The sequence below is a fragment of the Stenella coeruleoalba genome (assembly GCF_951394435.1).
Source record: "Stenella coeruleoalba genome assembly, chromosome: 11".
In the NCBI taxonomy this organism is placed as follows: Eukaryota; Metazoa; Chordata; class Mammalia; order Artiodactyla; family Delphinidae; genus Stenella; species Stenella coeruleoalba.
Window position 1 is genome coordinate 99,780,903 of NC_137157.1, and position 25,196 is coordinate 99,806,098.

Sequence of the window (25,196 nt, forward strand, 5' to 3'; positions counted from 1 at the left end):
AGAAAGAGAGAATAAGAAAACACCTGGAAGAAATTAACACAGAGAAAACACAAAAAAACTCTTCAGACCTGAAAGACATAGGTCTTCATATTGAAAGGTCCCACCCCAGACCTCAGAATGATGAATTAAAAAGGAGCTACACTGAGAAATTTTATACCATAAGAGGTAGAGGAAATATTTTAAATGAAAATATTCAGAATGAAAACCAAAAAAGTATGTTACATACAAAGTATCAGGTTACATCAAAAGTATCAGGAATCAGACTGCATTTGGATTTCCTCCGTGCAGCAACAGAAGCTAAAAGACACTAAAGATTCCAAGGGAAAATAACTGCTAACCTAGAATTCAATACCCAAATTATAAGTAAAGTGAATGAATAAGTAAAGATATTTTTAGACACACATATGCTCAAAAAAAATTAACTTGTTGCCTACCTTTTCTCAGAAAGCTAGAGAAGAATGTCTCTTCTCTTCAAAACATAAAAGGAAACTAAGAAAGAGGAAGGCACAGGACTCAGGAAACAGGATCCAACACAGAAAAAAGGCCATGAAATTCCTTAGATGATAAGAAGTGAAAATCTCAGGAAGGCAGCTATGCAGCAGCCAGGGGACCACGAGTCTGAAGTGGAGGAGAGGACGAAGAGCTCCAGATGGAATGTGTACAGGGGGAAAAACGGTGCTGAGAGATTATCTGACGTTTTGGATATGTGGAAAGTTGTACTGAGAAGAATTGATGAGTCCTTCCCAATTAAAAAAAAATAGCAGAATGACAAGGGTCAACTGGCAAATGTTGAGGAGGTGCTGGAGTTGGAAAATTATCATTTGGCAACTGTCGTGGTAAAGATTGAATCAGGCAAGCATCATCAATGGATGTTAAATCTGAGGGGAAATTTGGATGAGGAGAATACTGGCATGATCCTAAACTGTCTCCTCATAGACATAAACTGCAAAGGAGGAAGGAAAAAAAAAAAACACAGTAATAGTACGGTGGAGAAATTGAGCAAACCTTGACTAGGTGATCAAATTAACATCACCAGTGAGGATAACTGGACATTGTCTCCAGATGCGATACCCTGAGGAGGACACAGCATCCCCTCGCCGTGTTACAACAGAGAATGTATAACGTCAGTCTAATCACAAAAAACATCAGACAAATGCAGAATGAGGAACGTTCAGTTACAAGAGAAAAAGTGTGTGTTAGGCGCAGGGGTGGTAGACACTGCCTTCTTCAAAATGTCAGTGTCAGAAAAGATAAAGGCTATGAAAATGTCCCAGGATCAGGGAGGGTAAAGAGATTTGACAAACAAATGTAGTACCCGACCCTAGGCTGGATCCTGTGCTGGAGGGGGAAAATGCCATAAACGACGTTTTTGGCTCAGTTGATCACATTGGAATACGGATGATAGGTTAAATTCTGAAATCAAGGTAATCTTATGAATTTATAAAGCTGACAACTATGATTATGTTAGAGGAGAAAGACCCTTATCCTTAGGAAATACACACTGAAGTATTTAGGGTTAAAGAGCCACGATGTATGAAACTCACCCTTTAATTATAGATAGATGGATGGATAGATAGATGGATGGATAGATAGGCAGATAGGTAGGTAGATAGAACACAGATAAAGCAAATGGAGTAAAGTGTTAACTATAAGGCATATCTGGGTAAAGGGTATACAGGTATTCCTTGTCCTATTTTTTTTTAATAGATTTATTTATTTATTTTTGGCTGCATTGGGTCTTCGTTGCTGCGCGGGCTTTCTCTAGTTGCGGTAAGCGGGGGCTACTTTTCATTGTGGTGTGCGGGCTTCTCATTGCAGTGGCTTCTCTTGTTGAAGAGCACGGGCTCTAGGCGCACGGGCTTCAGTAGTTGCGGCACACGGGCTCAGTAGCTGTGGCTTGCGGGCTCTAGAGCGCAGGCTCAGTAGTTGTGGCGCACGGGCTTAGTTGCTCCGCGGCATGTAGGATCTTCCTGGGTCAGGGCTCGAACCCGTGTCCCCTGCGTTGGCAGGCGGATTCTTAACCACTGCCCCACCAGGGAAGTCCTCATTGTGGTTTTGATTTGCATTTCTCTAATAATTAGCAATGTTGAGCATCTTTTCATGTGCCTGTTAGCCATCTGTATGTCTTCTTTGCAAAAATGTCTATTTAGCTCTTCTGCCCATTTTTTTGATTGGGTTGTTTATTTTTTCGATATTGAGTTATATGAGCTGTTTGTATATTTTGGATATTAACCCCTTGTCAGTCACATCATTTGCCAATATTTTCTCCCATTCCACATGTTGTCTTTTCATTTTGTTGATGGTTTTCCTTTGCTGGGCATAGAAGAACAATTTTTTAAAAGGAAAGTGTTCATTTATGTTGTTAAAATGGTCTTAAGCTTCCATGTGAGATACGTGGCTTTCCTCTGTTTTGTGTAGAGTGCTGTATAACATGTCACTTCAAAATATTTTACCAGTTAAGGGTTCCCATAGTATAGTAAATGGTTAGTATTTCTCATTCATTCATTTATTCATCTTTCATCAAATAAATATGTATTAAGCCATTCCTGTGTGAAAGACACCAATGCAGGCACTGAGGAGGGAGCAAAGAACAAAGTCCAGGATCCCATGGGGCTTGTATCCTAGAAGGCAGAGAAAGGGTGAGCAAGCAAACAACTATACGGTACGGCTGGTAGAAGGAAGGGCTACGACGAAGACTGAGGCAGGAGCTAGCATGATGAGAACGGCGGCGCTGTTTAGATGGAGGGATGATTTGGGGAAGGCGTCTCGGATGAGGTGACTTAGCAAAGAACGAAATGAAATGAGTGAGAAGCTATAAGGGAAAAACTACCCTCTTCCTCCTGTGTATTTCTCCTTTACTCTCATAATATTGACACACTCACTCTTCCAACACCAAATGTGTGGGTTTTGCACATATGCAATTCTCTGCAACACCAGCTGGGCGTCCTACAACGCCATTCAGTTCTGACACTAACTGGAGACAGGCAGACTCCACGGGTTAAGGGTTCACTCCCACAAGACTGCCCCTCACTTCAAACGCCATTTGCAAATAATAGGTCCCCAAGCTATCCACCAATTCTGTCTGAGTTGTCTACAAATCAGAGGTTCCCCCTACTGGCCTTTTTGGACTTGATCATTTGCTAGAAGAGGTCACAAAACTCAGGGAAACACTTACTTAGGTCGACCAGTTTATTATGTAACAAAGGATATGATAAAGGATACAAGATGAATAGCCAGATGAGAAGATATGTAGGAAGTGGGTCGGGAGGGTCCCAAGCGCAGGAGCTTCTGTCCCCATGGAGTTGGGGTGTGCCACCCTCCCAATACATGGATATGTTCACCAAGCATAAGCTCTCCAAACCCCAATTTTGGGATTTTTATGGAGACTTCATCACATAGGCATGATCGATCATTAGCTCAGTCTCCAGCCCCTCTCGCCTTCTCAGAGGATGGGGGGGGGGGGGGGGGTGTGTGGTCTAAATGTTCCAACCTTCTAATCATGGCTTGGTCTTTCTGGTGACCAGCACCTCCCCTGCCCCCCTCCTGAAGTTATTTAGAAGCCCACCCAGAGTCACCTCATTAGAACAAAAGACACTCCTATCATGCAGGAAATGTCAAAGGATTCCTAAAGCTCTGTGTCACCGAACCAGGGTCAACGACCAAATGTTAGAACAAAAGATGCTCTTAGCACTCTTATCATTTAGGAAGATACAAGAGTTTTAGGAGCTCTGTGCCGGGAAGCAGGGACAGAGACCAATATATATTTACACATTTTTCTTTTTTTTCCTTTATTACATTATGTAAGTTTAAGGTGTATAATATGATGATTTGATATACATATGTACTGTGAAATGATTACCAGAAAAAGGTTAGTTAACCCATCCATCACCTCACATTGTTACCTTTGTGTGTTTGTGTGTGGTGAAAATTTTTAGTATGTACTCTCTTAGCAACTTGAAGTATACAATGCAGTATTAACCAGCCGCCATGCTGTACGTACATCCCCAGAACTTATTCATCTTACTACTAGAAGTTGGTACCCTTTGACCATTTTCAGACTTCCTTCCCCACCCCCACTCCCTAACCACCAATCTACTCTCTGTTTCCATGAGTTTGAGGGTTTTGTTAGATTCTACATGTAAGTGAGATCATACAGTATTTCTCTTTCTCTGCCTGACTTATCTCACTTAGCATAATGCCCTCAAGGTCCATCTATGTTGCCACAAATGGCAAGGTTTCATTAATTTTTTATGGCTGAGTAATATACCATTGTGTATATATGTACCACATCTTCTTTATCCATTTATCCGTCCATGGACACTTAGGTTGCTTCCAAATCTTGGTTATTGTAAATAATGCTGCGATGAACATGGGGGTGCAGATATCTTTTCAAGTTAGTGTTTTTGTTTCCTTTGGATAAATACCTAGAAGTGGAATTGCTGGATCATATAGTAGTTCTATTTTTAATTTTTTTCCATAGTGGCTGTAGCAATTTACATTCTCCACATCCTTGCCAACTGTGTTATTTCTTGTCTTCTTGATAATATCTATTCTAACAGTTGTAAGGCAATATCTCGTGGCTTTGAATTACAGTTCCCTGATGAACATCTTTTCATGTACCTGTTGGCCATTTGTATGTCTTCTTTAGAAAAATGTCTATTTAGCTCCTTTCTCTAATTTTTAATCAGATTGTTTTTTTCCTATTGAGCTGTAGGAGTTCCTGATATATTTAGGATATTAGTGCCCTTACCAGATATGTGGTTTGCAAATATTTTCTCCCATTCTATAGGTTGTCTTTTCATTTTTTGGATTGTTTCTTTTGTTGTTCAGAGCTTTTTAGTTTGTCATAGTCCCACTGATTTTTTTTTTTTTTTTTTTACATGCCATGCAGCTTGTGGGATCTTAGTTCCCTGACCAGGGATTGAACCCGGGCCATGGCAGTGAAAACACTGAGTTCTAACCACTGGACTGCCAGGGAGCTCCCAGTTATAGTCCCACTTATTTTTTTATTTTTTATTTTTTTGTGGTACGTGGGCCTCTCCGCAGCATGTAGGATCCTCCTGGACCGGGGCACGAACCTGTGTCCCCTGCATCGGCAGGTGGACTCTCAACCACTGCGCCACCAGGGAAGCCCTATAGTCCCACTTATTGATTTTTGCTTTGTTGCTTGTGTTTCAAAAAATTGTTGCCAAGACCAACGTCAAGAAGCTTTTACCCTACATTTTCTTCTATGAGTTTTCCTGTTTCTGGTCTTACATTTAAGTCTTTAATCCACTCTGAGTTAATTTTTGTGAGTGGTGTAAGATAGGGATACAGTTTCATTTATTTGCATGTGAATATCCAGTTTTTCCGGCACTGTTTATTGAAGAAACTATCTTTTCCCTGTTGAGTATTCTTGGCTCCCTAGTCAAATATTAGTTGACTGTATATGTTTATTTCTGGGCTCCAAATTCTGTTCCATTGGTCTATGTGCCTGTCTTAAAGCCAATACCATACTGTTTTGATTACTATAGCTTTGTAATATAGTTATAGTATAACTATCTTAATAGTAAATACTGGTAATATACTAGTAATACTAGTAATATAGTACCCCTATAGGGATACAAGCTCAGTGGGGGCAGAGAGTTTGTCCACTATATCCTCACTATCATGAACTATACTTTGCACACAGCAGAAATTCAATAAATAGTTGTTGAACAAATGAAGAATTAGTGAGTTTTGTAGGAAAAAAAATACATGCTTTTAGGGGTTTTTTTGGGTTTTTTTTTTTTTTTTTTTTTGCATCCCAGGAACACCAAAGAATCATTTAACATTCCAACAATGAGAATTGATTCATACCAAAAGTAAAATGGTCAGGCTTCCCTGGTGGCGCAGTGGTTGAGAGTCCGCCTGCCGATGCAGGGGACACAGGTTCGTGCCCCGGTCCGGGAAGATCCCACATGCCGCGGAGCGGCTGGGCCCGTGAGCCATGGCCGCTGAGCCTGCGCGTCCGGAGCCTGTGCTCCGCAACGGGAGAGTCCACAACAGTGAGAGGCCCGTGTACAGCAAAAAAAAAAAAAGTAAAATTGTCAATAATTTTATTTAAATGAGAATTTGGTGGGATTGTGCTAATTGAATTATGTATGTCAAATGTTAGATAAAACATGAAAATATTCACTTATATATATTAAGTAACTGAACATGTTATTTGCATTACAGGAATGCAAACAACAAGTACGTTTTTACAATATTAAGTGTGAAGTACAAAATCTAGAAGGGGCAAAATGAAGAAACTATGTAGAAAGGTTTATTAGGCACAATATCTATCTATCTATCTATCTATCTGTCTATAGATGATAATTTAGGAACTGTTACCTCCATTCTATTGACTTAAATGTCACATCAGTGAGCACTGAGAAAGGTCTTCATACATCCCACCTACACTTCCAGTGATATAACTGCAGTTTAGTCTTGGTTTCCAGAGTCACAATCATTTTGCTGATTAGTGTGGTCACTGGATTCTTATTTAGCACAATCTAATACAGTCATGAAGCTTTCCATAGTTTAAAATAAAAAGCAAGGCATTTGTAACCAAAAATGAGGGAATATTTAACCAAATGACTTCCTGAAAGCCTTGCAGTTTGAAAGTTTGGCCTATGAGGAATGGTGGTTGACAAAGATACTTAGCTCTCAGATTAAAATGCCAACTGGAAAGAACAGCAACAAAGCAGGAACTGTGAAATGTTGAATTAGAAAGGCAGCTGGGAGTGGGCATTGTGAGAAGTGACTGCAAATGGTAATTTAGAATAACATCTGGGAGTAGGTGGCTCATGAGACAAGGTGGTATCTGAAGAAAGTGAACTAACAACTGAGTTATTTTGCATGGGTACCAGAGTAATTTGAATGTTCTATTAGCTGCATTTCTCATCGATAACCAAAGCCAGGTACATCCCTTGCTGAGATCTTGAAACACAAAAAATTCATGTGTGATTATATATAACTACTCTCATTCTATGTAAATACTTACAGCTGTATAAAGTATACTCAAGTGTGCATATATAAGCTATACTTGTATTCATATTCTTAGAGGATAAAGAACGTATTGCGGGCAGGGGCATGGTATTTTTAAAAAGGGCATATAGTCATGGAGGCAGAGAAAACAGCCTTTCCCTCCAGCATGAGAATCTATAACCACGATAAAAGCTAATAAACAGGACTTAGAATCCAGAACTTGTGAGGCTGGTATGACACTTAGTGGAGGAACATAGGAAGCATTGTCTAAAGTAGGCTACTAAGTTCACCTTTAATTAAGGTCAGCTAAGGATAGGTCAGAACCAAAAAGGTGAAAGAACCTGAGAAAGCCTGTGGGTGAGATTTTAATTTTTTAAAGTAATATTTATATTACATTAATTAATTTATTTAAAAATACATTGATGTTCTCATCAAAAGGAAAAAAATTTTCTTTTTCTTTAATTTTTGTATCTACATATGGTGATGGATGTTCACTAAACTTATTGTGATAATCATTTCACGATGTATGTAAGTCAAATCATTATGCTGTACACTTTAAACTTATACAGTGCTGTGTGTCAATTATATCTCAATAAAACTGAAAAGAAAAAAGTAACAGTACTATTGATGGTTATAAATAAATATGGAAAAATAATCAAATTTTCTAGTCTTTCCTATAAAATTTATGGAAAAGTTTAAACGTAGAATGCCTAGCAGGACCATCATATAACTGGTGCCCTCTACATAACTGGTTTAAATATTTTGGAAAACAATTTGATTATTTTTATTAAAAGCCAAAAAATGCCTTTACCTTCCTATTCCATAATCTCATTTTGAGAATTATTCATAAAAGAATTATTTTTATTAAAAGCCAAAAAATGCCTTTACCTTCCTATTCCATAATCTCATTTTGAGAATTATTCATTATTATTCATAATAATATTATTCATTATTCATTAATCATAAAACACGGAAACAAAATGCACAAAGCCTTGTACACACAAAGCTTGAAGCAATTTGAATGTTCAATATTGTTTGCTGGGACTTCCCTGGTGGTCCCGTGGTTAAGAATCCACCTTCCAATGGAGGGGACATGGGTTCGATCCCTGGTCGGGGAACTAAGATCCCACACGCAGCAGGGCAACTAACTCTGCATGCCGCAACTACTGAAGCCGCGCACTCTGGAACCCGTGTGCCACAACTAGAGAGAAGCCCATGCGCTGCAAAGAAAGATCCCGCATGCTGCAACTAAAATCCAACGCAGCCAAAAATAAATAAAATAAATAAATACATAAATAAAATGGTTTCTGTTAAAAAAAAAGATGGAGCAGTTTGTGTCACGGCTGCAGTCTGGTCATCAGGCAGTTAGCTTTTTTTTTTTTTTAAATAATATTGTTCGCTCATTCATTTACTCATTCAGCATTTTTTCCCCCAAGTGTCTAATAGGTTCCAAGCACTAGGGGTAAAACAGGGAAAAAAAGAAAGTCCCTTCCCTCACAGAACTTACATTTCTGAGGGGAAACAGAAAATAAATAAAGAAGCATAGTACATCCATGTATATAAATACACATATATAGCATGTTAGATGGAGAAAACTAAAACAGTGAGGGGGGCAGGGAGTACGGAGAGGGGCAGGGATGACTTCAGGGTGGTGACATCGGGGACTTGAAGGAAGTGAGGAATCAAGCCTGGAAGCTCTGTGGCAGAAGACTGTGCCCATCAGAAGGGTCTTGAGGTGGGAGCATGCTTGGCATGACTAAAGAACAGCAAGTAGGTCAGCGCAGCTGGGGCAGCCTGAGCTAGAGGGCAAGTAGCAGGCAAGGGCAGAGTCGGAGAGGACCAAATCTCTTAGAGCAGTTACAGGCCATGAGAAGAAACTGGGTTTTACTCTGAGACTGGAGGGTTTTGAGCAAGAAGGTGACATAATTATGATCTAGCTTTTAAAAGGATGGTGGGGGAGAAAGCGGAGAGTGGTCAGGAAACTACTGAAATAATACAGGCAAGAAACGATGGTGGGTTGGGTCAGCATGGTGATGACAGGGGTGATGAAAGTGGTTGGATTCTGGACAGAATCTGAAGGTAGATCTAACAGGATTAATTAACTACAGTGTAACTGAATGTGATGTGTAAGACAGAGGAATTAAGGAGGACTCCAGCATTTGGTCTGAGTAACAGGATGGATGGAGTTGCCACCTACTGAGATGGGGAACATGTGGGAAGAGCAGGTTTGGGGGTAGAAATTAGAAGTGTGTTCTTTTTTTTTAAAAAAAAAATAAATTTATTTATTTATTTTTGTTGCGTTGGGTCTTCGTTGCTGTGCAGGCTTTCTCTAGTTGCGGCGAGTGGAGGCTACTCTTCCTTGCCGGGCGCGGACTTCTCATTGCGGTGGCTTCTCTTGTTGCAGAGCTTGGGCTCTAGGCACGTGGGCTCAGTAGTTGTGGCACGTGGGCTCAGTAGTTGTGGCTCGCGGGCTCTAGAGCACAGGCTCAGTAGTTGTTGTGCACAGGCTCCGCAGCATGTGGGATCTTTCCAGACCAGGGCTCAAACCCGTGTCCCCTGCGTTAGCAGGCAGATTCTCAACCACTGAGCCACCAGGGAAGCCCTAGAAGTGTGTTCTTCAATGTGTAAGATTTTAGATGCCCTTTATTAAAAAATTTTTTCTTCCATTATGGTTTGTTATAGGATATTGAATATAGTTCCCTGTGCTATACAGTTGGACCTTGTTGTTTACCTATTTTATATATAGTAGTGTGTATCTGCTAATCCCAAACTCCCAATCCATCCCTCCCCCAACCCCTCCCTCTTGACAACAAGTCTGTTCTCTATGTCTGTGAGTCTGTTTCTGTTCTGTAGATAAATTCATTTGTCATATTTTAGATTCCACATATAAGTGATATCATATAGTATTTGTCTTTCTCTGTCTGACTTACTTCACTTAGTGTGATAATCTCTCGGTCCATCGATGTTGCTGAAATGGCATTATTTCAATCTTTTTTACGGCTGAGCAGTATTCCAGGTATATATGTACCACATCAGATGCCCTTTAGACAGCTGTAGCAGCAAGCTGGTGCCTCGCCCATCCGTGCCCCTCACGTGGATCACATCAGTGCACTTAGGACTGCCTGACCACCAAAAGCCAGCACCTCCATTTATTGGCCAGAGGGCTTTCTCAAACTAAGACAATCTTGAAGAACACAACACAACACAACACACAGAGTGGTGGTTTCCTCCCTAAAAAGAGAAAGGCGCAGGGGCAGAAATTCTGTTTCCTTGCCTCCTGCTTTCTGCCTTTGAATGCCTTTGTTTGACAATGTGGTGATTGGTGATGGTGTAATCGTGAGGGAAAGTCCAAGGGAACTGAAGTGAGGCCAAGCCCTGGCATTGTAGAAATGAGCAAATTTTAGCAGCCACCTATCTTCAGGGTGCCTGCTGTGTGAGCAGAACAAACCCTTCTCATTTAAGCCACTGTAAGTCAGGTCTTCTCTTACTGACAGTTGATTCACTGCTTAGTAATAACACTAGTTAATTTTATCAAGGACTTACTATATACTTAGTGTTCACTAGTTTAAGCACTTTACATGTATTTCCTCATTTAATCCTTATAATACCTTTACAATTATTATCTCCAGTTTAGATAAGGAAATAGGGCCTGGATAGGTTAAGCCAGAATATGAACCCAGGCAGTCTGATTCCAGAGCCCTTGCGCCTGAGACTCTGCTAGACTGCCCTCTAGTATTTGTGGTTATATAATTTGACATAAACCTTACTGTGGTAAATTCTTTTTCACCCTCACATAAATATGGACATTAATCAGGTATAAAAAACTTCAAATATAAGAGGTAAAGTTAGATAATATTGTGTATGGTGAAATAATGATTAAAAAACTATTCTCATACTCCTCTCTGCAATTTTGGAGTTAAAATGCTGTAGGAGATACTTAACACTTAATACGTAAGTCTAGTTATCTTCTCATTATGCAAATAAAACAGGTAATAAAGGGGGAATCCCAAACTATTATACCAGCCAGTATGCCTCCACATACAAGTATCCCAAACCAGAAGTGGATGACGTCAGGTGGAATTTGGGAATAGGAGAAAGGTACATGGGAAAATAATGTTGACCTCATATTTCCCCACTCCTGTTTATAACAGAAATTCTCTAAAGAACTGCTAATACTCACAACTTGTACTTCCACCCATCCCATTCTCTCTTGAACCAATTAATCAACTTTCAACTCAACCACCTGAATAAACTGCTCTTGTCATGGTCCCCAGTGACGCTGTGTGGCTGAACCTCACTGAATCTATTTTGTCAGCCCCGTCTTAGGCCCGCAGTCCTACCCTCCCCTTTCTGCATGACTGAGCGTTAGCCCACTCACAGGAATGCACCCAAGTCACGTAAGTTTCCCATCAACTTTTACCCTTGCCTCCATCTGATATGAAAGCTGGAAGACTGCCTTTTGCCGACACAGATGGTTAATGATCATGAGACCCCCAGGGGGAAGAAAAACCCTGGGTTCCTATCAGTGTGGACATGCTTCCCACTTGGTGGTCAGATTCTGTTTTTAGCTTTGGCCCTTTTAAGTCCCCCTGTACCCCTTTTGGTGGCACAGACTGCAGCTGTGTATGCCTCTGGATCCTCATCTGCAGGATTATTTTCCTTTGAAGTATCAGATTTTCCTTTAATGAAGATCAATTGGTAATAAACCATACGCTTTTGTTTACTTGAAAATGTCTTTATTTTGTCCTTGATCTTATAAATTAGTGTTACTGGGTACACAATTCTGAGATGACAGTTATTGTCTCTCAGCACCTGGAGAGATTATTCTGTCTTCCAGCTTCCCTTGTGTGTTCATAGGTTTGTCGTCAGCCAATTACTGTTCCTTTGTAAGTAAGCTGGTATTTATTTGTCTCATGTTATGGGTTGAATTGTATTCCTCAGAAAGATAGGTTAAAGCCCTAATCCCCAGTGCCTAAGAACGTGACCTTATTTTGAAAGAGCGTCATTGTGGACACCATTAGTTAAGATAAGGCCGTATTGGAGAAGGGTGGGCCCTTAATCCAATATAACTGGGTGCCTTATCAGAAGAGGAAGAGAGACACAGACGCTCAAAAGGGGAATGCCATGTGACGGGGAGGCAGGCACTGAAGGGCTGCAGATGCAAGCTAAGGAATGCCAAGGATTGCCGCAAATCACCAGAAACTAGGGAGGGGAGGGAAGGGTTCTCCCCTCCCCTTCACAGGACCAAGGCCCTGCTGACCCCTGGAGCTTGGACTTCCAGCCTCTAGAACTGTGAGACTATATGAATTCCTGTGATGTTCAGCCATTCAGTCTGTGGCACTCTGTTACAGCAGACATGGGAAACTAATGCAACGGACTTTAAGATGTGTTGTCTTTTATGTTCTCGGTTTCGCTACACTGCATCTAGATTGGATTTCTTTTTAGTCCTGTTCTTAGTGATTCCTGCTCTATAGATTTATGTCTCTTATTGGTTTGGAAAGTCCTCACCCATTATATGAACCCATTATATGAACAGATGCTTACCTCCTTTCTCTAGATTCTCCTTAAGGGACTCTAAGTAGATTTAAAGTAGGAGATTGCCTTTTCTATCCTCCCTGTCTTCATTTATTTATAAATTTATTTATTTCATTTATTTATTTTTGGATGCGTTGGGTCTTCATTGCTGCGCACGGGTTTTCTCTAGTTGCGGTGAGCAGGGGCTACTCTTTGTTGCGGTGCGTGGGTTTTTCATTGCGGTGGCTTCTCTTGCTGCAGAACACAGGCTCTAGGCACGCAGGCTTCAGTAGTTGTGGCACGTGGGCTCAGCAGTTGTGGCTCACAGGCTTAGTTGCTCCTCGGCATGTGGGATCTTCCCGGACCAGGGCTCGAACCCGTGCCCCCTGCATTGGCAGGCAGGTTCTTGACCACTGCGTCACCAGGGCAGTCTCTATTAAGTTTTTAAATATCAGTTAATTGTTTTAGAAGTTTGTGGCAAATTGATAGCTTTTCTCAATAGTCATTTTCTCCTTATTTTAGTAATATAACTTCTTAATTTTAACTGGGTACATGACCATCCACAATAAAGTCTATATTTCCAATCTGCCCTTCAGCAAGGAATGACCATGAACTGAGCTCTTACCATGGGATATAAAAAGAAGTGGTGTGCACAATTTTTTAGGAAGTTTTCTTAAAGGGAAAGGCATGTCTTTTTCCTTCCCTTTTTTCTTCCTTTCCTCTACTCCGTGAAAGGAGTATACTTTCCCACACCATTATGTTGGACCTGGCTGCGTGGCTTGCTTTGGTTAATGAAGTGTGAGCACACAGGACATATGACACACTTGAGCAGAAGCTTCAAGTGATTCTGTGGCTTAGCCTCTTGTATGCTTGTTTGCCATCATGAGGAAAATACAACCCAGGTGACTACTGCTCCTTTAGTCTGGTTCTTGAATGGGAGATGTGTGGAACTGATTCGTACCTCGAGCACAGCACAGCAGCTGACCACCCCTCCCTCCAGCTGTCAAATCCCAACTAACTTAAAAATAAATATTTGCACTTTATAAGCCACTGAGTCTTTGGGGGCAATTCTTTTACTTTCTTGCAGGTCAGTAATTTGTTAAAAATTATTATTTTTTTTGAACTGATTCATGATTTGGTTTCCACTGTCCAGCTACTATGAATAATGCTGCTATAATATTCATATACAAAAGTTTGTGGTTTTGTGTGGATATCTTAAATTCTTTTAGGTATACAGCTAGGAGTACAATTGCTGGGTCTTATGGTAACTCTATATTCAACATTTCAAGGAACTGTCAGGCACTTACACCATTTTACATTTCCACCAGGTGTGTATGAGGGTTCTGATTTCTCTAAGTCCTCACTAACAGTTACACTCTTTTTGATTATGGCCATCCTAGTGGGTGTGGTTTCTCACTGTGGTTTCAATTTGCATTTCCCTAATGACTGATGATGTTGAACATCTTTTCATGTACTTATTGGCTATTTATATATCTTCTTTGGAGAAATACCTATTCAAATCCTGTACCCATGTATTAATGGGTTGTCTTTTTATTGTTGAGTTTTAAGAATTATTTACATATTCTGGATATATCAAATATGTGGTTGCAAATTTTTTCCCATTCTGTGTATTGTCTTCTCACTTTCCTGGTGGTGTCTGAATTAGTCTACTAGGGCTGCCATAACAAAATACCACAGACTGTATATGACCTCATTTAACCGTAACCAGCTCTTTAAAAGCCCTGTCTCCAAATATAGTCACATTGTGGGTTAGGGCTTCCACACATAAATTTTGGGAGAATGCAGCTCAGTCCAAAACATTCTGCCCTCTGGATACCCAAAATTCTTGTCCTTCTCACAGGCAAACACATTCACCCCATCCCAAAGTCTTAACCCATTCCAGCATCAACTCTAAGTGCAAAGTCTCACCTGAATATCATCAGGTATGGTTGAGACTTGAGATATGATTCACTTGAAGGCAAAATTCCTTGCCAGCTGTGAGCCTGCGACATCAGACAAGTTATGTGGTTCCAAAATACACTGGTGAGACAGGCATAGAGAGATATTCTATTCTAAAAGAGAGAAATCAGGAAGAAGAAAGGGAAATGGGTCCAAAGCGAGTACAAAACCCAGCAAGGCAAATTTCATTAGATTTTAAGGCTCAAGAGTAATCCTTTTGGGCTCAATGCTCTGCCTTCCAGGCCCACTGGGGTGGCAACCTCATCCCCTTGGCCCTGGGTGGTGGCTCCAGCCCCTCAGCCCTGGGCATCAGCTTTATTCCTGAGGCTCCACTGAAACCAAGGAGACAGCTTGCCCCCCAGACCTGTACTCTCTGGGCTGGTGGCTGGAGTAGCAGCCCTGTTGATCTCTGAATCACTTTTGGTGTCATTTCTCGCTTTTCTTGAAGGGTGATGTGAATTGGCAGCCAGGTAGCTCTATTGTCCTATCCTGTAGACTCCCAGAAGTCTGACAGTATTCCTCCATTTTGTTGTCTCTATGCCCCTTAGTTCAAACTGGCAGTGTTTCTACTGGTATAACCTTATTTCTATTCCTGGTTACTTATGAGATGACTGATTAAATCCATGAGTTGCACCCATGACCTCTTTATCAAATGACTATCCAGTTACACCCTTGATGTATTCTCCAGAACATACTTCTTTAACGTAATATGGATAGTAATTGGGTTCTACACCTAATTCCAACATGCGAGGAGTTGGGGTGGTTTCCCAACACCACCAAGGAGCAAGTCTCTGGGTACCAGCTGGGTCTCCTGCACCTCAGCTCAATTTTGACACTATTTACCCAGAGACAGCATCAGGTTCTGCAGGTTAAATGCTCAGCCCCACAAGACCGCTGTACACCCCTCTTGCCCTCTCAGGATGCCAGATGCAAGCAAGGTTGTTACCTGTGCTTCTGACCACCTGGGCACAAACTGGAGGTTCCAACAATCTCTCCCAGCTCAGGATGCCAATTGCAAGTCCAGCTTGTGGACCATACTTCTGACTGATGGCTATAAATCAAAGGTTCTTATGACCCCTTTCTTGGGTTTGATTAATTTGCCAGAGTGGCTCATAGAACTCAGAGAAACATTTTTACATACTGGATGACTGGTTTGTTATCAAAGGATATTATAAAAGGAAGAGCCAGATGGAACAGACGCATAGGGCAAGGTATGGGGAAAGGGCGCAGAGCTTCCACGCCCTCTCCTGGTGTGTCACTCTCCCCACTTATCCAGGTATTCACCAACCAGAAGCTCTCTGAGCCTTGTCCTTTTGAGTGTTGTGGAGTCTTCATTACATAGACATAATTGATCAAATCATTGGTCATTGGCAACTGATTCAACCTCTAGCCTCTCTTCCCTCCCTGGAGGTCAGGGGGTGGGACTGAAAGTTCCAATCCTGTATTCATGGTTGGCTTCTTTGCTGACAAGTCCCCATACTTAGGGCTTTCCAAAAGTCACCTCATTAACATAAATCCTGTTGTGGTAGAAAGGGGCTTGTTACAAATAACAAGACATCCATTTTACCTTTATGACTCTGAAAGTGATTTCAGGAACTGAGGAGTAGAGACCAAACATTATGACAAGAGAAGTTCCCGTTGCTCTTATCCCTCAGGAAATTCCAAGGGTTTTGGGAGCTGTGAGTCAAGAACCTTGGATGAAGACCAAATATGAGATATATTTTGGTCATATGAATGACCAAATGTATATTTCTTTTTTTTTTTAATTGAAGTATAGTTGATGTATTGTATTATATGTACATGTTAGTTTCAGGTGTACAACATAGTGATTTGACATTTAAGCATATTACAAAATGCTCACCAGTATATATTTCTTGCAGGTTACAATATTGTAGATAGGCTAAGAATTTTCCAAATCTTTAGGTTCTGGTTCCTTTTTGCTTAACAACGCCTTTAATTTATCTCTCACCTCCTGTATACTTTAAGCAGTAAGAAGAAATCAGGCCGCACCACCAACACTTTGCTTAGAAATCTCTGCAGCTAAATATCACAGTTTATCACTTTTAATTTCTACCTTCCACAGAACACTAGGAAACAGTTTGGCCAAGTTCTTTGCCACTTTATAATAAGGGTCACCTTTCCTCCAGTTTCCAATAACATGCGCCTCATTTCTGAGATCTCACTACAGTCACCTTTTAACGTTTACATTTCTACCAAGAGTCTCTCTTCAAGGCAATCTAGGCTTTTCCTAACATGCACCTCAAATATCTTCCAGCCTCCACTCATTACCCACTTCCAAAGCCCCTTCCACATTTTTAAGGTATTTGTTACAGTAGTACCCCACTTCTCAGTACCAAAATCTGTATTAGTCTGGTGAGGATGCCGTAACAAAATATCACAGACTGGGCAGCATAAACAACAGAAATTTATTTCACACATTTCTGGAGGCTGGACATCCAATATCAAGGTGTTGGCAGGTTTGGTTGGCTTGCAAATGCCCATCTGCCTTCCCCCAACCCCTGGCAACCACCCTTCTGCTTTCTGTCTCTATGAATTTTACTATTCTAGGTACCTCATATAAATGAAATCATACAATATACAGTCCTTTTGTGATTGGCTTATTTCATTTGGTATAATGTCTTCAAGGCTCACCATACTTTTTAAAGCTGAATATACAAAAGTTTTCTATATTCCATTTTGATGGAGTCCAATTTTAAAATTTTGTCACTTACGGTTTTGGTTTCATAGCTAAGAAACTATTGCCTAATCAAAGGTCATGAAGGTTTACACCAGTTTTTTTCTAAGAGTATTATAGTTTTAGCATTTATATTTAGGTCTATGATCCATTTTGAATTAAGTTTTTAAAAATTTAATTAATTAATTAATTTTGGCTGCATTGGGTCTTCACTGCTGCGTGTGGGCTTTCTCTAGTTGAGGTGAGTGGGGGTACTCTTCGTTGCGGTGTATGGGCTTCTCAATGCGGTGGCTTCTCTTGTTGTGGAGCATGGGCTCTAGGCACATGGGCTTCAGTAGTTGTGGCACGTGGGATCAGTAGTTGTGGCTCATGGGCTCTAGAGTGCAGGCTCAATAGTTGTGGTGCACAGGCTTAGTTGCTCTGTGGCATGTGGGATCTTCCTGGACCATGGGTCGAACCCATGTCCCTTCCCTTGGCGCGGATTCCCTGCGCCACCAGGGAAGTTCCTTTAATTAATTTTTGCGTAAGTGAGGTAGGGGTCCAATTTCATTGTTTTGCATGTGGTTATACAACTATCCCAGCACCCTTTGTTGAGAAGACTATTTTCCCAGTGAATCAACTGTCCACAAATGTGTGGGTTATTTCTGAAGTCTCAATTCTTTTCCATGATATATACGTCTATCATTATTCTGGTACAACACACTATCTTGATTATTGTAGTTTTGCAGTCAGTTTTGAAAGCAGGAAGAATGAGTGTTTCAACTTTTTTTTTTTTTTTCAAGATTCTTTTGGCTATTCTGAGTCCCTTGCATTGCCATGTGAATTTTAGGATCTGCTTGTCAATTTCTAGGAAAAAAAAAAGGCAGCTGGGATTTTTGATAGGATTGCATAGAATGTGCAGAACAAACGGAGGAGTACTGCTTATTTTAACAATATTAAGTCTTCTATTATTTCTTGATGACGATTTAGCTTAATTATAAACCCTGTACCTCGTTTCTTCCTATCCTCTCAGTAAGCCTAATAATTCCTTGCTCCTCCACTGGTCACTTTTCCTACTTCTAACAGTACACTTTAGCAACTGCTTCTTATTCTGCCAACTATACACATCGTCTCTTGAGTGCTTTTCCCTTTACCTCTACCTTTCCTATGTTTACATCTTAAACTGCCAGCTGTATTTTTACCTTTATGTTGTCAACATTGGTATAAACTATGCTTCAACTACAGCAAGATTATAATTTATTAACAGGTTTGGTCTAAAAGTTGAACATCAGAAACCAGCATTTTCTAAGCTTTCTATCATAGTAATTATTCAGTTGAATCCTCTCCCAGAACTCCTATCCTTCCATCCCAATCTAGCCTAGCTCTTAGGATTTCCCTTTACTATTGAATTAGATCTAGTGAATCCTGGATAGTGATGCTGTCAGAAACCTCATTTCTATCTCATCTTTAAATTTTGAAAAAAAGCCTATGTGGGAGTTTGAGTTTATGAGTCTCTGCATATCTGAAAATGTTTTCATTTTGCTCTCTTAATGATAATTCAGCTAGGAATAGAGTTTTTTTCTTAATAAAAAAATTCTTAGAATTTGAAGTTAAAGAAATATTTCCCTCAGAAACTTGAAGGTCATTGTTATCTTCTCATATCTAGTGTTGCTGGTAAGAATTCTAATCGCAGTGTGAGTCTTACTCTTTTACGGGTCACTTTTAAAAATTATTATTATTTATTTATTTATTTTTGGCTGCGTCGGGTCTTAGGTGCGGCACTCGGGATCTTTCCTTTAGGTGTGTGGGCTTCTCTCCAGTTGTGGCATGCAGGTTCTCTCTCTCTAGTTGTGGTGCATGGGTTCCAGAGCGTGGGTTCTGTAGTTTGTGGCATGTGGGCTCTAGCTGAGGCACACCGGCTTAGTTGCTCCACGGCATGTGGGATCTTAGTTCCCCGACCAGGGATCGAACCTGCGTCCCCTGCATTGGAAGGCAGATTCTTTACCACTGGACCACTAGGGAGGTCCCTATGGGTCACATTTTTCCTTTGGAAATTCAGGATCTTCTCTTTATCTTTAGAGTTTTAACATTTCACAAAGTTGTTTTTGTTCCCCACTAATGGACATTTTCAGCTCTGGGAAATTTTGTTCCATTATTTTTGGGGTAACTTTCCATCTTTTATTTACTCTCTTTTCTCTTTCTCTTGTGGTATTAGTCCTGTTGGATAGACTTTTTATTTTTCTTATATTTTCTCTTGCAATTTCCATCTCTTTGCGTATTTCTTCTATTCTTCTTAAAATTGCACGGACTTTACCTTTCAACACTTCCAGTGAATTTATAATTTTGGCAATTTCCTATTTCTAATTTCAAGACTTACTTTTTGTTCTTGGATTGTTACTTATCTGAGTACATTATCCTTGTTTCATACCTGTAATAAAAGTTTGTGAGCATATTTTTAAGTTCTCTGAAGTTTCTTTTTCCTCTGTGGTCACATTTTCTCCTTATCCTCTCCCTCCCTTCCCCAGCCCCAAGTTACAGACTTCCCTTGAACACCTAACAGTCCCTGGTTGTCCATTCATATTTAAGATGAAGTAGTTGGATGCTGATGACGCATCTTTAGAACTTGGGAGGGTCTTGCCAACTTGCACAACTTCCCTCTAGGGTGAGTGGGTAGGAAACTGGCTATTGTCAGAATAAAGAATGCTCTACTCTTAGTCATTAAATGCTCCCCAGAGATGATGAGAAACCTTGACTTTTAGCCTGGGATAAATTCCTAGCTATTGTATCTGAGTTATAGGGAGGGTTCTGCTGTTCTACATAGAGAACTTTATTTCGTGTCCTTGTTTTCAGCCCTGCTTCTCACTCTTGCTCTGTCTTGTCAGTGTCTCCAAATTTCAGCTTCTCTAAATCACTTCTGGCAGGTAGGCCTCCTTCTTCAGCTGCAGCACCCCCCCCCCCACGCCTATTCCACATTATGGTTTCTTCCATTTTGTTTAATCAGACCTCACCCACTTTCTGTGTGTAAAATTAGAAAAAAAAAATCTCTTGGTGGCTCCCTTCCCATTTTCTGTTTTGTACGGGTTTCTATCATTTTTCACTCCTTTGTTAGCATTTTAATGGGGTTCCAGGAAGAAGAGGCAACGAATGCATGCACTCAGCCAGCTTTAATTAAAAAAAAAAAATCCTAAGTGTAGGTTTAAAAAAAGATATGTGGGGCAGAGTAGTAAATAAGAAAAAAGAACAATGGAATGACAAAAAAGAAACCAAAAAAATTTCTGTGTCTGTGATATTGACAGTACTCCCGTGCATGAATAACAATGCTTAGCATCTCACACTCTTCAGATCCCCACATTTCAGGGATGGGATAGATCTGAGACATCTCGTTCACACCCCCTTTTACAGTTACAAAAAGCAGGACCCAGGAGTAACGGGATTTTCCCAAGGTCACACACGTAGACACTGGCAGAATGGAAACTAGAAAGATAAGATGAGTCCACTTTGCTTTCCCTTCATCTCACCACACCGCTGGGGAGCAGCAGGACGAACGGATCAGCAGTCAGATAAGAAGGATCGTGAGAACCAGTCAAAGGAAGTTGGTTTATTCCTGAGTGAAGTCGGGTGCTCGAGAAAATGAAACACTTGAGGATGCTTCATTTGGCAGGACCGAGCATCCCCCGGCAGCGGTCCTGACAGCGGCGGCCGCGTACGGACCCTCCGGAAGGGGGCGACTGTACAGCAGGCCGGGGGACGCTGGGCGGGATGGGGATGCGATGACGAATGAAGGGACGAGAACCCCGACGAGGGACGGGAAAGTGACAGTGGGGCCACGAGGGTGTGGACGCTGGCGGTGACTCAGCTGCTCTCAGGGGCGTTTAGAGTTACTGATAAAACAATCGCCAGCCGGGAAAAAACACGATTCAAATCACTCTTACTTTCTTAGTGCAACGATAGCTTACTTACGGCCTTACATTAACGGTGCGTGGCTCCGACAAGGAAACCGTCTGCGCTTCGGTACCAGAAACTGGGGAGCCCGACGCCGGGCCAGCTGCCGCCCGCGAGGACTGGGACGGCCGTCCGCCCCGCCCTCCCTCCCCGGCCGCCCAGACGAACCGCGAAAAGGCCGTTGGCGGTGTCTCCCGGGCCGTGCGGGCAGCCCGAGGGCCTCCGTGCGGGAAGCCCACCTGTCCGCGGGCGCCAGGCTCCTCGGGGCGGCTAGCCCAGGGTTCTGCGTGACTGGCCCCCTGAGGCAGCGGCGGAGGCGGCGGCCCACTGTCCGCGCCGCACCGCCTCCTACGGCAAGCGGGAGGAGACAGACCCGCCCGACCCGCGGCTGCCGTGTGCGCTTGTGCGCCCCCGTCTGCCGGCAGCCCAGAGCCCCCGCCCGCCAGACCCCGGAAAGCGCCCGAGGCCGGCGCGCGCCCGAGTCGCGCTCCCGGGAGGCTGCGGGACGCCGACCGGGCGCGGTCGGGCGGGGGCGGGGCTCGCGCTGACGTCATCCAGGGGCGGGGCTGGGGAAATCGCGCAGGGGGCGGGGCGCGGTGACGTCGGGCGCCCGGGCCGAGCTGTGGCTGTGGTGGCGGCGGCGGTGGCGGCGGCGGCGGTGGCGGCGGCGGCGGTGGTAGTGGTGGCGGCGGCGTTGGGGGCGGCGACGGCGCCCGGGCAGCAGCGGCAGCGGCACCGGCACCGGCAGCACTGAGCAGGGTGAGACGGCCGCGGTGGCGGCAGCTCGGGATCGGGCGGCGCCTGGAGCTTCCCGCCCGTTGCTGGCGCTAGGCCCCTCGGCTCTCCTCCGCCCGCTCCTCCTCACGGCCCTGGCTGGGTCCCGGCAGCGCGCCCCCGGGGAGGGCGGAGCCGTAGGTGAGGCGCGGGGACCCCTCCCCCTCCGCGCTCTGCGGGGGGGATGGGACGTCCGGGAGGGCGGCCCCACCCAGCCCACCGACGAGATCGGGGGCGGCGGCGGCGGCTGCGGGCGCCCGGCTTCTGAGGCGTGGTGTTGCGGGCGAGGTGGGGAGGTGTACGTCTCGCGGAGCCCCGGGAGGCTGGGGTGCGGTCGGCTGGGTCTGGGGTTTGAGTATTGATGTACAGCGTTGAAAGAGACGAGGATTCTGGTTTTTTTCCTGCTATGAAGTGGTCAGGTAGGAGATGGAGGCTTGGCTTCCAGAAGGAAGATGAGCTGTGGATGTTGCCTTTGAGGCAGTTCGAGAAGCTATTGCACTAGGTCTCGCACCTCTACTTTAGGATTTGGGGTCTTTTTTTCCTCCAGGCGGAGCGGGTGGGGCGTCGAGGGCGGGGAGAATCCCTCTGCTTTTGGCTCGGGGTGTGAGCGTGGATGGGTTTGGAGTTCTACACCGTTCAAGAAGAGCGAGATCTTGGGTTAGACAACTTCCTTCTGGCAGCAACATTGGGGAATAGGTCCCAGTACACTTAGTTCCTTAAAGGCGTTATCTTCCAGTCTTTCTTCTGTGCCTGAACGATCTCTATGCCACCTCGTTTTCAGAGCTCTATCCTGGTCCCTTAAGAGAGGGCCTGAGGATCAGGTGGTTGCTTTGGAAGACACGTTTCTGAGGAGTAGTCGCACGTGGTTCTGGTTGACTGCTTTGGATGGATACAATGAACAATTTGAATAGTTCTGTTGGCGCTAATTATGCGAAACGTGCTTAAATGTTTTGAAGCACAACTGTCTTTATAACTCATGTGTTAGTAAACCTTGACAGCTATTTTGTGTTTAATTGTTGTAAAGTTACACTTAATTAACACTTAATTATTGGAGATTTCTAAAATTTATCAATTGCACATGTCTTTATTAGACACTTTAAAAGTGAAGTGGAATAATTTTTTTTTTTGGTAGGTCCCTCAATTTCTCAGAAACGTTCTTGGAGTCAGGTGCTTTTAAAATGCTCTTTAGTAACATTTTGGGGGGCATGTGTCTGTCGTATAGGGAGATGTTACTAAGAGTAAACAATGTTCAACGTTCTTCGCTTCAGTGTTTCACAACCTAGAACACTGAATCAGAATCTTCTTTTCTGGATTCCTGCTCCCTATTAGATTACAGTATTCACTGGCCTTACCTATCAATTAATATCATTTAAGCTATTCTTCCTCGGAAAACAGGCCCTGAGATTGACATTTGTTATATAATGGATGGAAGTAGGCATGACTCTCAGTAATTCATTTATGGAGGAAGGGAAACCGTCATGAAATGGAGTTTAAGCAGTGACTTTCCAAAGGCTTACTCAATTTATTTGGGAACTTAGCCAGGGAAGTGCTTTCCCATAACCTGAGAGAGAAATATACAGAGTGAGTGTCAGTAGGTGCCTTTTTTTAACATGCCTACTTAATGAGCAGATTATTCTAGCAAATATTTCTGCTTGACAAAATTTGTAGGAAACAGATGATATAATAGCTATTAAGTGAGAAAGGGTGTGGTCCAATTTGTAATTATAAACTAAAGATTTAATTGTATTCCGACAGGTCAAATTATAAGTTGGTATAATAATAGTTTTGATATTGGATTAGTCACTTAGAAGGAAAGATTAAAATTCACATAATCTGGTTTTGGCTTATAAATTATACTTTGATTTAATGGGGTACACATGGGGACAAATGTGAACTAAAATAGCGGTGAAACTTTGTATAGTGCTAAAATGACATTTCCATGGCTGACAGTGGGATGTGATTCTTCTTGTTGGAATGCAATCATATGATTTGGGGAAAATGTAGGGTAGAAGTGTTCTATTTCTCTTTAGAATTTCTTAAGACTGAGAAAACTGGTATGTTTTATTTTTCAAGAAATGTGGCTTGCTAGTCATTACTGTGATATCTTAGTTAAGTCTACTGGGGTGTCCCCCCCTTTTTTTAATTACTAAAGTCAGATAAGTATGTCATTGTGTTAATTCAACGTTAGTACTAGAAACAAAAGTGAAAATTCCCATAGCAACAACTGCTCTTTTTCTATGCTATGTTTATGCTTTTAGAAGTAGTATGAGAGCTGTTAAATGTGCGTTTTGCACATTCTGTGTAAAACACATTGATGGAGGAAGAGCAGGGAATGAAGTATTTTGGCTAATCCAATAATAAACAATTTTAATAAACAATTTTCAGAGAAATATAATGTAATAAAGTAAATTAAGCATAAAGGTTATGTGGAATATAGTTTACTTCTATGGCTTTCCAAAATGTGAGCCTGGAGGTGCTGATTCATTCATGTATTCATTCAACAGTTATTTATTGAGTACGGTTCTGGGTACTTTTTTTAGCCTTTGGGAATACAGTAGTGAACAAAGCTGACAAAAATTCCCACCTTCATGGAACTTACCTTCTGGACACCTTCTTGGGAAATGAAGAGGAATTCAGCAAAGGAGATTAATAAGAGGTTATTGAGGAAGGAGGAAAGCCAGGAGAGTGTGATGTACTACAAATGAAGGAAAGGAAGTTTTCAAGGAGGAGGGAATGGTCAACTGTGTCATTGCTTAAAGATGTGTCAGACTGTTGGGTAAGAAAGAATTCTGCCTGATTATAATGTCTAATAACAGAGAAATGACTAAATGCTTTTTAGTGTGAGATGAGACAAATGTAAGAATCTTTCAGTTTTTTACTTCCTTCGACTGATTTTTAAAAACATATATATTTCATTCTTTATTCTTTTCAGAACAAAATATGCAACCTGGGAGTTTATACTTGTACTAAGGAGAGGTATGACACTGTTGTTACTAATTATATGGACACTTATTTTTTAAATACATGTATCAAATCAGAAGTTATAAAAGCATACAGGGAAAAAATTAAGTCTCTTCTGTCCCATCCAGTTACTCCTGAAGACAGACACTGTTTCCAGTTTCTTGTTTTTCCTAACCAGTGAAATTTTGTGCAATAACACGGCATTTAGCTATTTTAAAAGTGAAATTTTGTGCAATAACACGGCATTTAGTATTTTTATCCCCTATGTATTTTTTTTTGCAGGCTTAATATTTGTTTTTATAATTTAAGTCTAGCTATCTGCAGACCTTTTTTTTTTTTTTTTAAATAACAGCTTTATTGAGAGACAATCCACATACCATAC

At 42.0% G+C, this 25,196-nt stretch overlaps 2 protein-coding genes across 14 annotated transcripts in view; one reads left to right on the forward strand and one right to left on the reverse strand.

Annotated features, from left to right (window-relative positions):
* The window catches only part of RAD52 (RAD52 homolog, DNA repair protein), a 58,663-nt gene extending 37,437 nt beyond the window's left edge, over window positions 1-21,226 (reverse strand). Inside the window, exon 1 of one of the 2 annotated variants that reach the window (XM_079937399.1) lies at window positions 21,106-21,226. The gene's annotated coding sequence lies outside the window, so the exon portion shown is untranslated. Of the gene's footprint in view, window positions 1-21,097 lie in introns of both variants that reach the window. The other variant, XM_079937402.1, reaches the window with a different exon arrangement.
* Window positions 21,227-21,690: 464 nt separating this feature from the next.
* The window catches only part of ERC1 (ELKS/RAB6-interacting/CAST family member 1), a 399,110-nt gene continuing 395,604 nt past the window's right edge, over window positions 21,691-25,196 (forward strand). For 3 of the 12 annotated variants that reach the window (XM_079937381.1, XM_079937382.1, XM_079937387.1), the window contains exon 1: window positions 21,692-21,838. The gene's annotated coding sequence lies outside the window, so the exon portion shown is untranslated. Of the gene's footprint in view, window positions 21,839-25,196 lie in introns of all 12 variants that reach the window. The other 9 variants (XM_079937378.1, XM_079937388.1, XM_079937379.1 and 6 more) reach the window with 5 other exon arrangements.